The 6,631-nt window shown below is 47.2% G+C and overlaps 1 non-coding gene across 1 annotated transcript; it reads right to left on the reverse strand.

The window, feature by feature from the left end:
- Positions 1-3,604: 3,604 nt before the first annotated feature.
- On the reverse strand, positions 3,605-3,679 carry Trnas-uga. The gene has a single exon. It is a non-coding gene; the product is annotated as a tRNA-Ser (tRNA).
- Between the last annotated feature and the right edge of the window lie 2,952 nt (positions 3,680-6,631).

The following is a 6,631-nucleotide window of genomic DNA, read 5'->3' on the forward strand; positions in this document are numbered from 1 at the left end:
GATGATCTATGTCACAAAATGCACGTCATTTGTGGAGCTGGGAAACTCAAATTTACTACTCAATAAGAACTTTCATTAATGGTGTGCTTCCAGGTATTCGGTCGAGTTGTTGTTTCCATTTTACGTAAAATATTTCGAAGACAGACGCAGTCATCTTCTTCAGGTGCTGCTAGTTTTGCTGGTATGTGTACTCGCTTCCTGGACTACAACCAGAATGTGACCTATTGTCGTTCTCGCGTCGTTATTTATGGCCGAGTTCAACTACCAACCTCTCGCAAGACGTTCTTTGAGACCCCTTTGTTTTCCAGAGCTCCCTCTGATGTTTGTTGAAACGCGCATTATCTCAGCAGGTCCCAGCTCTGGTGGATGTGATGCCCGGCGATATCTTAATAAAGTGAGTGCCTGCACCAAGCCTTGTTTAAATAGAAATATCCATCTCGGTGTTTAGATTTTCCGACGTATTTATTTCTACAGACTGAGTAATTACGCTGTCCCAAATACACTACAATATTGGTCTCCTTGTATTTCATTTCATGATTGTGTTCGAGACAGTGCTCCGCGACAGTTAATTGTTTCGTTGTTTCAGTCGGGTGTGCCACATGTTTCTTGCAACTCTCCTCAACTGTCTTAACAGTCTGCCACAGGGAATACATGCCACTTTCGTGTGGGATAACGATTCCAGGAAAACCTTATAAGCTGGAACAGAGGTTTCAGGTGGTTCAAATGGCACTGAGCGCTATGGGACTTAACATCGGAGGTCATCAGTCCCCTAGAACTTAGAACTACTTAAACCGAACCAACCTAAGGACATCACATACATGCATGCCCGAGGCAGGATTCGAACCTGCGACCGTAGCGGTCGTGCGGTTCCAGACTGGAGCGCCTAGAACCGCGCGGCCACACCGGCCGGCAACAGATGTTTCAATTTAATCCTTTGGTTCATATTTCCATTGCAGTGTACACCTGTTAATGATCGCATATTTGGCCTTTTCAATCAATCTTGAGGACGAAAATGTACGCAGCCAACTCCAGTGGATATTCCCCACTGGTGTTGGGCCGTGCGTGCAGCTGCAACCTCAAGAGTGACTGAAAGTGCCAAATAAGCGACCATTAATAGTTGTACACTGCAGTGGACATGTACACCACAGTTAAATTATAACCTCCATTCCAACCTACTAGGTTTTCCTGGAATCGTTACTCCATGCGACTGTGGAATGTATTCTCTGTGACAGAGTATTAGGACAGTTGAGAAGAGAGGTAAAAAAAAAAAATCTGTGATACATCCGACTGAAACAACGAAGCAAATAACTGTAGCTGAGCCCAGCCTCAAATGCAATCACGAAATTAAATGCGAGGAATCCAGTACGCTGGTGTTTCTAGGACAGCGTAATTAATGAGTCTGTCAAAATAAAGACGTTGAAAAACCTAATCAACCGAGGAGGAGAGCTCAGAGTCAGGAACTCAGTTTATTAAAATCTCGCCAGACGTGACGTCTGGCAGAGCCTGTAAACGCTGAGAGAATGTGCGTTTCAAAAATATCAGTGCAAGCTCTGGAAATGAAAAGAGTAACAAAGGCCATGTTTGGGGGGGGGGGGGGGGGGGAGGCGTCGGTAATTGAACTCAGCCATAAATAGCGACGCGAGAATAACTACAGTTCACAGTCTAGTTGTAGTCCAGGCAGCGAGTACACATAACAGCACAACTGCAGCGCATGAAGAAGAGATACCGCCTCGATAGCTGTCCGATTAACACGACAGCTTGCTGACCAAAGGGTCCGGGTTCAATCCCTGGTTGGATCAGAGATTTTCTCCGCTCAGAGACTGGATGTTGTGTTGTCCTTACATCGTAACTGACAAGAAAATTGTCTTCAATATGCTATCGTATCGTCCTTCCATTACTGAGACGGCCGAATGTACGCGACCTGAAAGTCAATAAACTGAAGGGGAAAAAAAGACGGCATGGTCTGTTGTCGAAATGTTGTGCACAAAATGGATTCAGTTATTCGGATGAGCAATCGGAAGTACAGCATTACTAAATCACGCCGAGAAAACCTGAGATACCACAAAATCTATAATGTTAGGACAGTTTCAGCCAGAAATTGGTCTAAAGCTACTGCATCACTCGTTGACTCACTGGTGGTGTCTCCACCCAGCAAAACAGCGTAGTGGGAAGGAAGATGGGGCCGTGCCACTAGCGACACCGACCCGCGTCGAGTGGCAGGAACAATATGGAGGGCGCACACTTGGCTAATGCAGCTGCGGCCGCACCTGAGCGGAATCGGCTGCTAGCGCTCGGCCGGCAGCGAGCGCGTCGAGTCCATATTGGGCACCTGCAGGTAGTCCCAGTCGAGCTCCTGCTCAGGGTCCATCTCCTTGTAGGGCGAGCGCACGAAGCAGCCTCTGAAGGCGCCCAGTAGGTTGCGCAAGCCCCCACGCAGGCCTGAAATCTTACCCACCACCCATCGCCGAGGTTTCCCGTGGTGTTCCTCCATCGCCCGTGGTTACCCTCGAAGCTGTGCCCCGCCAACGGCGATAGCTCACTCTTGGCTGCGAAAAGCTGCGAAAATAGTCACTTCCTCGCTCACAATCTGTACATCTTCTTTCGACACAGACAGCGACGATATTGCATCACCAAGGCGTCACTCGAACAGCTGGTCAGCCCAGAAAAAGTTTCTATTTCTCTACTGTTCACAGTTCTAACCCTAGAGTCGCCTAAGTTTGCTCCATTACCTTCGCGACGTCCAGTCTCTCACATGCACGGTTCTGGCACCAACGATTTGCACCTTTCCAGCACCTTCGTGCATCCCTGTTTATGCACCGTTTTGTTACGACTCCTGCACTTCTTTCATGAAAATTTAACAGCAGCCACAGTTTTGGAATGAGCCTCCGTGTCACTAATCGCCTTGCACTCGCATTTGCGCCGTGTTGCTCTCGTACAGCAGGCAAACTCACTGTCCCGCTGCTAGCACGTACGCCCTGGCACCCGCAGGCGCGCAGTATCGCTGACGTATCTGTACTAACAGCACTGAGCGAGCCGAGCGTCTATGCTCGTTTCTTAGAGCGCGGCCGCTAATCTTGTTTTAGCCTTTGTGACGCACCGGAGGTCGTCTGTCTTATTAGCGGAACGGCTCGAGTCTTGCGGAAAGTTTTATGAGCGGCGGCACCATCTAGGGAGCGATAACGGATTATTGGCTGAAACGGTATGGCGATCCTTGGGGAAAAGGTGTTTCTGTCAGAGAACTAGAAGTAACCTGAAACTTCCTGGCAGATTAAAACTGTGTACCGGACGGAGACTCGAACTTGGGACCTTTGCCTTTCACGGGAAAGTGCTCTACCAACTGAGCTACCCAAGCACGACTCACGCCCCATCCTCATAGCTTTACTTCTGCCAGTATCTTGTCTCCTACCTTCCAAACTTTACAGAAGCTCTCCCGCGAACAACTTTACAGAAGCTCTCCTGCGAACCTTGCAGAACTAGCACTCCTGAAAGAAAGGATATTGCGGAGACATGGCTTAGCCACAGCTTGGGGGATGTTTCCAGAATGAGATTTTCACTCTGCAGCGGAGTGTGCGCTGATATGAAACTTCCTGGCAGATTAAAACTGTGTGCCGGACCGAGACTCGAACTCGGGACCTTTGCCTTTCACGGGCAAGTGCTCTACCAACTGAGCTACCCAAACACGACTCACGCCCCATCCCCACAGCTTTACTTCTGCGAGAATCTCGTCTCCTACCTTCCAAACTTTACAGCTCTCCTGCGAACCTTGCAGAACTAGCACTCCTGATAGAAAGGATATTGCGGAGACATGGCTTAGCCACACACAGCTTTAATCTGCCAGGAAGTTTCATATCAGCGCACACTCCGCTGCAGAGTGAAAATCTCATTCCGGAAATATCCACCAGGCTGTGGCTAAGCCATGTCTCCGCAGTATCCTTTCTTTCAGGAGTGCTAGTTCTGCAATGTTCGCAGGAGAGCTTCTGTAAAGTTTGGAAGGTAGGAGACGAGATACTGGCAGAAGTAAAGCTGTGAGGACGGGGCGTGTGTCGTGCTTGGGTAGCTCAGTTGCTAGAGCACTTTCCCGCGAAAGGCAAAGGTCCCGAGTTCGAGTCTCGGACAGGTACACAGGTTTAATCTGCCAGGAAGTTTCATATCAGCGCACACTCCGCTGCAGAGTGAAAATCTCATTCTAGAAGAAACCTGTCGTCTGTACCACAGATTAGTTTGTACAGGGTGTTTCAGAATAACATTCTAAAAATTTGAGGACGGCTTTCTTACACCAAAACGAGAAAAGAATGTTCGTAAACATGGGCTCTTAAGTTCATACTTCGAGAGTTATGGGCACTTGTTCATCACCGCTACTCTGAAACATACACTGATCAGCCAGGACATTATGACCAACGACCTCCTATCGGTATAAACACCTACAGGTGATAGCAGCTTCACCTGGCGAGGAATGACTACTAATCAGACACACTCACAGTGCATGTAGTATTATATTAGTGATTGTGCTGTTCGTGTGTGGAATGGGAAAGGCGCAAAATCTCTCTGAATATGGCTGAGGGCAGATTGTGATGACGCGGAGGATCGGCACGAGCATTTCGGAAACTGCACGACTTGACGCGTTTCGAGGATTGCTGTGATGAGTGTCTTCAAGACTTGGCGAAACCAAGTCCAGACATCATGCGGTTGGGCGGCCATCCCTCATTACAGATGTCGGACGTCATAGGCTGGTCAGACTGGTAAAACAGGGCAGGCGGCGAACTGTGGTGGATTCGACACCAGACTTTAATGCTAGGCAGAGTACAAGTACGACTGAACGTACAGTGCACTGAAGACTCCTAACGATGGGCCTCTGGATCCGACGACCTGTGGATGTGCCAATTTTAACACCACGACATTGGCAGCTACGACTGACATGGGCATGTGACCATCGGCACTGAACGTTGAGCCACTGGCGGAAAGTTGCATGGTCTCATGAATCCCAATACCTTCTTCAGCATGCCGATGGGAGTGCGTGAACCTCTCGTCTTCCAGGGGAACAGCTCCTTGAGGCCTGTACTGCAGGGCGGAGACAAGCTGGCGGAGGTTCCATTTTGCTCTGGGGAACATTTACGTGGGCATGCATGGGTCCGGTGGAGCTCGTGTAAGGCACCTTGACGGCCAGGGAGTATCGTACACTAGTTGCAGACCACGTACACCCCTTCAGGACGATTATGTTTCTCGACGGCAGTAGTATTTTTCAGCAAGATAATACGCCATGTCAGAAGGCCAGGCGTGTGATAGAGTGGTTGGCGGAACACAGTGGCGAGTTCCAGTTGATGTGGTAGCCGCCAACTCGCCAGATCTGAACCCGATCGAACACATCTGGGATGTCACTGAGCGTGGCGTCAGAGCTCATAGCTCCCCTTCCCTGAATTTACAGGAATTAGGTGACTAGCGTGTGCAGATATGGTGCCAACTCCCTCCAGTAACCTAGCAAGGCCTCATTCCTTCCATGCCATGACGTGTCGCCTCTGTCATCCGTGCCAAAGGCGGACATACTGGCTATTAGGTAGGTTATCATAATGTCTTGGCAGATCAGTGGTCTACTGAAGAAGTGCACTTTAGAACCCTTTTTTACTGGACATTGTTTTCCTGTTTTGTTCCATACTACCTCCTTTCGAAATATGGAAAGCTAAAAGTTTGCGATGGAAGAGAAATGTTTCACTGTATCGAGAAAGAACAAGTGATCATAGCTCTTATGGTATGCATTTTAGAGCCCATGGTTACTGGACATTATTTTCTTGTTTTGATGTAAGAAACCTGTCTCCGAATTTTTAAAACGTCATTCTAAGACACAAAAGATACTTTACAGGCGAAAAGACGAACTGCGACCTCCTGCACGTCTGAATGGCGTTCGATACTGTAGTATACAGGATGTTCTAAAAAGAATGCCGTGACGCTGGAGAAGTGCTACAGTAAAACTGTTCAAAATAATGAAACGGTCGTCAAATTGAAGGGGAAACTAACAAACAATTACTAGTAGGACTCGCACTATGTGGGTATCGTACAAATTTAATTATGTAAGTAGATTATTAGCAGGCTCTGGCCTTGTTCTTAATGTTAATGACGTCATATCTCCTGAACTACGTGCCCTACACTGATCTAATTCTCTGGTACATTCCGCCACATGTATGGATGCTGTCAGCAAAATGTGGTACTAATGGAGTTTGTAGCAAGGAAGTAATAAATTTAAACTCTCTGCACAATGCAGTAGTTTTTCACGCATGTCATTATTTATGACGTCATATCTCCTGAACTATGTGTTTATTTATTTATTTATTGATACTTCGATTTCCATAGGACCAAATTGAGGAGCAAATCTCCATGGTCATGGAACATGTCAGTACATGAAATTACAACATAAAAGTAATAACAGATAAAAATAAAATATTTATGAACCCAAAAAAAATTAAGCCATAAGTTTAAGTACCTGCAATCGACAATACAACATAAGAATCAGCTTAATTTTTCAAGAAACTCCTCAACAGAATGGAAGAAGTGACCCATGAGTAAACTCTTCAGTTTCGATTTGAAAGCGCGTGGATTACTGCTAAGATTTTTGAATTCTTGTGATAGCTTATTGGAAAAG

Source organism: Schistocerca americana, chromosome 2 (genome assembly GCF_021461395.2).
Source record: "Schistocerca americana isolate TAMUIC-IGC-003095 chromosome 2, iqSchAmer2.1, whole genome shotgun sequence".
Taxonomy (NCBI): domain Eukaryota; kingdom Metazoa; phylum Arthropoda; class Insecta; order Orthoptera; family Acrididae; genus Schistocerca; species Schistocerca americana.